This window comes from Seriola aureovittata, chromosome 10 (genome assembly GCF_021018895.1).
Source record: "Seriola aureovittata isolate HTS-2021-v1 ecotype China chromosome 10, ASM2101889v1, whole genome shotgun sequence".
NCBI lineage: Eukaryota > Metazoa > Chordata > Actinopteri > Carangiformes > Carangidae > Seriola > Seriola aureovittata.
Window position 1 is genome coordinate 12460352 of NC_079373.1, and position 6692 is coordinate 12467043.

General features: G+C 40.6%; 1 long non-coding RNA gene across 1 annotated transcript; it reads left to right on the forward strand.

Moving 5' to 3' along the window:
* Positions 1 to 482: 482 nt before the first annotated feature.
* LOC130176618 (uncharacterized) lies at positions 483 to 3370 on the forward strand. Its single transcript, XR_008828899.1, has 3 exons — positions 483 to 1240; positions 2685 to 2768; positions 2865 to 3370. It is a non-coding gene; the product is annotated as an uncharacterized LOC130176618 (long non-coding RNA).
* Positions 3371 to 6692: the final 3322 nt, after the last annotated feature.

Here is a 6692-nt window from a genome sequence, read left to right on the forward strand (position 1 = left end):
AGGCTATTTGAAGACAGTAGCTTTGCTCTGGGAAATTATTACTTTCTTTTTCTTTTTCTTTTGAATCACTGACTAACTGATTAATCGCAAAAGTAACCCACAGATTAATCAGTGATGAAAATAATCATCAGTTGCAGCCCTTTAATCTTTAACATCAAGTCAGTCCGTGTCTTCAGTGTTGTGTTGCAGTGTTCTGTGCAGTCTTGCATGGACTCGAGCATGGGCCAGGTTCATTCTTCGTGGATGACATGCTATGGAAGTGCTTCTGTTGAATGGCCTTAGAATCTGTAGGCCATCAGCTCAGCGAGTTAATGCAGCGCCTGCGGACTCCCCGCCAAGCTGAATGGTGTATTTCAGAGGCAGTTCCCCTCACCACTGCCTGTGAGGCACATCCCTATCCAGCTACTGCACTGATCAATGCACTCTGAATAGGGCCACTACTGACCAGCAAATGGGTGCAAAAACAAAACTGTGTCCGCTTCATTTTGCTCTTTTGAGCTGTATTGTGTGGAGTGGACAAAGCCACCATGCTGTGATGTGAAGGGACAATGATGGCGGTACATAGTCATGGTTCAGCGTCAGCCTAGGGTCAAGTGAGTGACGTGGATTTTAGCTTGTGATTATGAACTCCACTGTGCACGCATGACGGTCGTCACTTTCACGTCATATGATACGAGTGCTTGTCTTGAGGAGGCTCTTCTTCTCTCGTATTATGCAACAGACAATTCACCATGTTCTATCAATGAGTGTTGGGCAGCACTCTGTTCTTTGTAGTGGTGTGCCGGGGAGGCAGCACCAAGGCGGGGGAGGCAGGCAGGATTAACATACTGGTGAGAAAGGCTGCCTCTGTTGTGTGGCTGAACATGGACAGCCTGAAGGCATAGGCAGAGGGAGGATGACGACCAAATTGAACTCTGTCTTCAACAACACCTCCCACCCTTCTGTGAACTGATGCAGAGACCCCCTTTCAGCCTCCACCCCCGTCCTGCAAGGTGCCTTGCAGAGCACCTTTGAGTGTTCCTTTGTGCTGTCAGACTTTACAGCACTCCCTCATCTTCCTTCCAGTCTCGACTCACTAGTTGTTTTTGAAGAACAACATCTGCATGACAGCATCTATACAAACTGCCCTGGACTGCTTCTGTGGGTTCATCTGCATGCTATCTTAACTGCACATACATATGCAGATCACTGCGACCTCACTTGAAGCAGAGGGAAACAGGTAACATAGCTTCGCCTGAAGGTAATAAAACCCACCTAACAGCACCTGTAAAGTTTATGATTAAAACATTATACTGTTTGTTTAATCCATGCACATATGACAGTTTGTGGTTTTACACAGAGTTACGTGTCAAACTACTTCCTGGCATGCTATCTTTACTGCACATACCTATGCAGGTCCTTGCTACCCCATTGCACATAATAGTTTCCTTATATATGTTTCCTCAACGTTAACAGTTTTACAAGCATGCACATGCCTGAATATGCAGGCAGTATTACACACAGCTTTTATAAAACATCTGTGACCTGTGCATATGATTGTTTGACCTTGTTACAGTGATATGAACATTACTCATAGTTACTAGAGTTAGCCATGCTAGTTCAACATGCTATTTCACTTTCTCACTTAGAGTTAGATGAGAAGTACAATGCCATTTTCATATTTGTTTGTTAAATCTTCACAAGGCCATGAGACAGTTAGCCTAGCTTAGCACAAAGACTTGAAGCAGTGGGAAACTGCTTTGTGTGAACAAGATCCACCCACCAGCACCTCTAAAGCTCGCTAATTAAAACATTATATTGTTTGTTTGTTCAATCTGTGGTTTATCAGGGTGCCTTGTCATCACTCCTAGAAATCACATGCCTGGCTAAAAAATAGTCCCACACATAACTCCATGTGAATTCACAAGTTTTCCTTTTTATTTCTTTCTTTCTTTTAGTTATTGTACAGGTTGAATAAACAAGATATATAATGTGTTAATTACTGAGCGTGGTTTACTGAGTGTGGATTTTGTAATCTTGGACTGAGACAGGCTTGCTGTTTCCCCCTATTTCCAACCCTTGTGCTAAACTAGGCTAACTGACTGCTGACTGTAGCATTATATTAAGAATTGTAATGATCTTCTCACTGAACTCAGAAAGAAAGGCAGTAAATCCAATTTCCAAAATGTCAAACTTTTCCTTTAAAAATTAAGCTCCTCTTGACACACTTCTGAAAGACTTTAAAAACTTGAGAATAAGTTGATGGACAAAAAGCACAGTTTTTTTTTTTTTTGTTGGTAGGAATCAAGCTAGAATGGGAATGTCCAGGCCATCGTAGAGGGTGTATTTTTCCTGTGAGTTATCTGATCCTGATTCCTGTCTGAATAAAACCCATGTGATCTTATTTGTACAAGTGCCAAGTAATTATTTGGCTTTCACTCTTGTCCTGAACAGTCAGCAGTCTTTGTTCAGTCTCCTGTTTGCACTCTGTGTGTCTAATGGTAATGTCATGACAGTAGAGTTTTGATGATAAGGACCCAATAACACTGTAACCAGTATATCCTGCTAGACAGCAGGGAGGCTGCACTTTGTTACAATAACACGTAGTTTGGACTTGTTTACTCGTCTCAGTTCCACCTGACTGACTCATTTGGCCTTACATGATTACTGCATTCACGTAATCTGCTGTTCTTCTCCCTCCTCAGTCAATGGAACAAGGAACAATATTTTACCTGTGGCTTATTTAACCACCAGGACATGTGGTTCATTGTTGCAGGGAGACTCAGAGGGTGGGTATTAGACTTAGTACCTGCTGTTGAACATGTTTACTCTTTAACACCGATACAACATCTTCTGTCTGACTAATCCTCTTTTCTTCTATACAGGTGAAATCACGGCCTGTTTTGTCATCATTAGTCATGAGGCCCAACTGCTGGTGTGTAACTATGGATGAGTAAGCTTTGTAGAACAACAACAACAAAAACTACAGACGGCATAGTAGGCCTACCCACACTTCAGCACTGTTTGTTCTGTATTGTTTCCAATCCAATAACTTAGAGCTAATTATGAGTGAATGTGTGTCTCTGATTCACTTGAAACCACAAGTTCAATCTGCATTATTCTCATGAGTCAATTACAGATAAGACACATGACATTTCCAGAAAGACTGGCTCCGCACTAAAACACCCTTAAGTGCTTTATTACTTTTTCTTGTTCTGATAAGAACAGAATCATTTTCATTTCAGGGAAGGCTGTCAAGTTGGAGTGCCCAGGTAACTTTAGCACTGAATTAAAGAAAAAGAAAAAAACCTAGTGGAAACTTCAGAGTTAATAAATGATCAGGTTTACATGAAAAGTTCTATTGTAATGAAAAACAATAAAAGTGGGCCTTTTTTTAAGTCATGTTTGTGATGATCCCTTAACTTTTCATCAAGAGTTATTATCAGGCCAAAATATTATTTTCTCCAATACTTTGGTTTAAATGAAATCAAATACCTGCAAAACTATATCAGGCTAAGCTTTGTGTTTAGCCCTAATTAGCAAATGTTAACATGCTAACACAAAAAGATGGTGTACTTGGTAAACATTGCATCAGCATGAGCATGTTAGCATGTCGCTCAAAGCACTGTGCTCAAAGCCTCACCATAGTCACATCCTTGAGCCTCACAGAGCCGCTACCATGGCTGTAGTCTTGTTATAATATAGACTAAATGCTTTTTTTAACTTTGGATTTTGTTATGAATATGAAAGGACGTCTCGTCCTGTGAGTATGTGTATTCATTGGGTAAGATGTAGAAAAAAACAACAATACAGTGCTCTGTCTAGAGTTAATGACAGCCTGCTGTCTGACGCAATGTTTTACCCAAACATTGAGATCAAACTCAGGTCGTATGCCAGAGGTCTGCGTCCACCACTGAACATCACCGCCTGCTGCAGAGACGAGAAAACTCATCGATCTAAATCCACTTGTGGGGTTTCATGCTTTTGTAGGTCTTTGTTTTTTTTCTCGGCCTTGAGAGCCCGACCTTGACACGACAGGCCAGCCAGATTGTTAAAGTGGTCAGGCTGTCCTGTGCTTAAAGAGGATCTCTCCCATTACAAACAGAAGTGAAGAGGCCAATCAAATCACTGTTCCCGCCTGAGAACTTTATGTCAGTGCCAGACACTGTGCTGTTTGGACTCTGCACACTGGGGGAGTGGTGCTGGGATTTGGGAATGTACAAAAGGTCTCTTGATTCATCAGATTGTTGCAGCTACAGAGAGAGACGGTTCAATGTTTCCCCCTGAGTGAGATTTTATTTTTTTTTTAAATAATAACTACTGCTGCATGTTACCTTTGTGGAGGTTCAGTTGTATAAGCTGCAGCTGATTTCCTCACTGTCTCTTTTGGCCTTCTTGCGCTTGACACCCAGTGGGAATTGATAAACACTTGCAGTTTCTACACAGCTCTGGGAAATAACCCTGTGAAAGAGGAACTAAACCCTCTTGACGTGCTCTTGTTAGAATAGATCGCCAAAGCACCACATGAAACACAAGAACACCATGTTTTTGTGGTGAAAGAATATGTAAAATAATACAGCCAGATGGCCTTCTGAATGCCACATCGCCTTGCTCACACTGAACACTGGGAACTTTCTAGTGTGGGCTTTTGTGCACAGTGCTGAAAGTGTGCATTCATTCTCACAGGAGAGCATCAGCTGCTGCAGGGAAGCAGGTCTAATCCTGTATCACTGGAGTGTGGGTTTATTCTTTTTCTCAATAAATGTGTTTAAATCAACTTTTTTTTGTTAACTGGGCTTCAAGCTGGATAAATAAGGGATGAAAAAGTTGCATTGTAGCAGATGCGAATCATTGAGAACATTATATACAAAGCAGCATTTTATTATGTACCTAATCTGAGACAAATGCACCCTGAAAACATCTTACATATAAACAGTGGGGTTTATTTGGGTGCATGAGGTTAGCAGGGACATTAAGTGTGTCCTTACTGCTAATCAATAGCATCAGCTGGTTTGTTTTCTGCCAGGACTTTGTAACTGATGACATGCTATTTTAGAGCATGTCTGTTTTTGAAAACCAAACTTTAAAAACTATGAGAAATTGACTTTTTAAAAATTGAAATCCAGGTTTCTGGAAATATGATCAGACCGACTTATCTGTAAAACTCACACAATGAGATAAGTAGCTGTCTAATAATGACAAAACCTTCATATCGCACAGCTTTGTATCTTGACTCTTTCCTCCCCACAATGGTGTCACTTGTCTCTGGCCTGAGGATAAATTGAAGAAGACGTTGCCTGTGGCGGCTGGCTGGATTTCAGTTGGCAGAGGCCACAGAGCTGCTCGGAGGAGGGTTTTGAGGTAAATTGCTAGTTTGCTGAAAATAAGTGTGCCCCCCCCCCCCCCCCCCCAAAAAAAAAAAGAAAAACGTACAAGCTGTTGATGTCACATTTAGCAGAAAATTACACTTGAAAATGGATCATTGTCATTCACACATATCAGCTCCTGAATGCCATTTTTGAGTTGGCCAGGCACACAGTACAAATATGATGCAACTTTTCCATTTCTGTCTTTAAATGTGCACTTTTACGTTCAAATATAATCATGCTTCACAAAGCTCACAGTGCACTCTGGTAAGACTGCAATCCACTAAAAAGAAGCTTTAATGAACAGGTTAGACAGGAATTTGAACAACTGTTACAATTATTGCCAGTCATGTTTACACCACTATCCCTTCCTTGACTAGAATGTAATTAAAAGCCTTTGAGCGGCTGTGAGGAAGAATTATTTTCCCTGTGTGGAATCTCAGCAGGCTAAGCCAATAATTTGGCAGTTGGAAGCAGTTGAGCTCACTGCTGGTGCAGCGCCTCGCTGGCCAGAGGCCCCACAGTGTGCTGATTGCTCCAAGAAGGTGACACAATAACATTCGAAGAATCAGGGACGTCTTTGTGATGATGAACTACACTCCCCATTTTGCAGACTAGACAACTCCCTTCCATAAATGCTCCTCTGTGCTCTTTTTCGTTATTGTTTCCTCATTTGTGATTGGTCATTTGTATATGGGGAAGTCAGTGGCATGATGGCTTCAGAGAATCACCTCATCAGGTTATTTCATGGTAGATATTGCATGTTCAGTCCATAAAGAGGAAATTGATCCTGCTTAATATTTACACACTGATTTCCCATAGACTAACATGCTTAGAGATCAAACGTGGGCTATATTTTCGATTAATCAATTACTGGTAGTGCATCACAGGGAATGAATACGCATCCTGGTTTCTTCTTTTTCAATGTGAGGATTTGCTGTTTTTCTCAGTTTTATATCATTGTAAATCAAATGGTTTGGGCTGTTGGTAAAATTTGGTAAATTAGATTAGACAATCTCACTCTTCCAATTAATTAATAATAAGCAGAACAATGTGAAAATAATCAATGGAGCCCTAATCAATCATATCCAATCTTATTTTTAATTCAATTCAATTTTGTTTTATTCTACTTTATTTCATTTTAATTCATTTTATTTTGATTGATTGATTGATTGATTTATTTAATTCAAATGGTACTTGTCAGTGTACATGCATGCAGGCTTGGACAGGATGCTGCAGAATAATCCCACCTACCCACCCACCGTAAAAAAAACAAAAAACAAACAAAAAAAACATATTACTATTCTATTGAACGTTTTCTTCCTGAGGGTTTCTGCAACGCATAAC